Here is a 932-nt window from a genome sequence, read left to right as displayed (position 1 = left end):
GTTAAGGTGTAGCTCATAATTGTGGCCTGTATGTATGTACAAGCAACGTGATTTACTGATTGACCTGGTGTTTTCCAACCAACCAGGATGGCCGAGAGGTTAAGGCGTTGGACTTAAGATCCAATGGACAGTTGTCTTCGTGGGTTCGATCCCCACTCCTGGTAGTGTGTGAAGCAGCTGTGTCAGCTTTGCTGTTTAGTACCCTGTGTGCGTTCAGTTCAGCTGTGAATTACAGCCCCCACCTGTGCTTTGTGTAACTGCAGCTGCTTCAACAACTGCAGCTGCTTCAACAAATAAATAAATAAAAAGACATCTCCATGTGCCATATTTCCAAAGGTAGATAGTAAGTGTTGGTACAGTTTAGGAGTTTTTAATTTGAGTTTATTTCATCAGTCAGATGAAATAAACTCAAATTAAAAACTCCTAAACTGTACCAACACTTACTATCTACCTTTGGAAATATGGCACATGGAGATGTCTTTTTATTTATTTATTTACTTATTTGTAAAGTGGTTGTATTGCAATTTAACATGAAAAAAATGAATTTGTTTGTTTTTGAATGTTTTTTTTATCATAATATTACACAATACCTGATGTAAATGATGTAAAATTCAGTCATTCAATCAGTCACCAATCTCCACTCAATATTAAAAATGGTGGACTTATAAGTGTTTTGAACATAAAAACAACAATAATAATAAATTAAATGTATCAAAGCCACACAGAAAATTTAAATTTACACTAAGCCTAAAATTAAAATCTATTTTAAAAATCCAAAGCTGTACCAACTCTTATGATCTAACTGTAGACAAACTTGTGTGTAGTTGATGGTAAGGTATATTTATTCATTTATGATCTTTTAGACTTCTGACTATATAAGAAATTAATTATGGAGTGGTTTGATGACAGTAAAATAAATAAATACATTTGTA

The 932-nt window shown here is 32.9% G+C and overlaps 1 non-coding gene across 1 annotated transcript; it reads left to right on the top strand.

The window, feature by feature from the left end:
• Positions 1 to 81: 81 nt before the first annotated feature.
• trnal-uaa (transfer RNA leucine (anticodon UAA)) lies at positions 82 to 164 on the top strand. Its single transcript has one exon. It is a non-coding gene; the product is annotated as a tRNA-Leu (tRNA).
• The last annotated feature ends 768 nt before the right edge of the window (positions 165 to 932 follow it).

Source organism: Seriola lalandi, unplaced genomic scaffold (genome assembly GCF_002814215.2).
Source record: "Seriola lalandi dorsalis isolate HSWRI2012SDOR001 ecotype SW California unplaced genomic scaffold, Sedor1 jcf7180001960049, whole genome shotgun sequence".
Taxonomy (NCBI): Eukaryota; Metazoa; Chordata; class Actinopteri; order Carangiformes; family Carangidae; genus Seriola; species Seriola lalandi.
The sequence above is the reverse complement of the archived record's forward strand: the minus strand, read 5'-3'. Positions and strand labels throughout refer to the sequence as shown.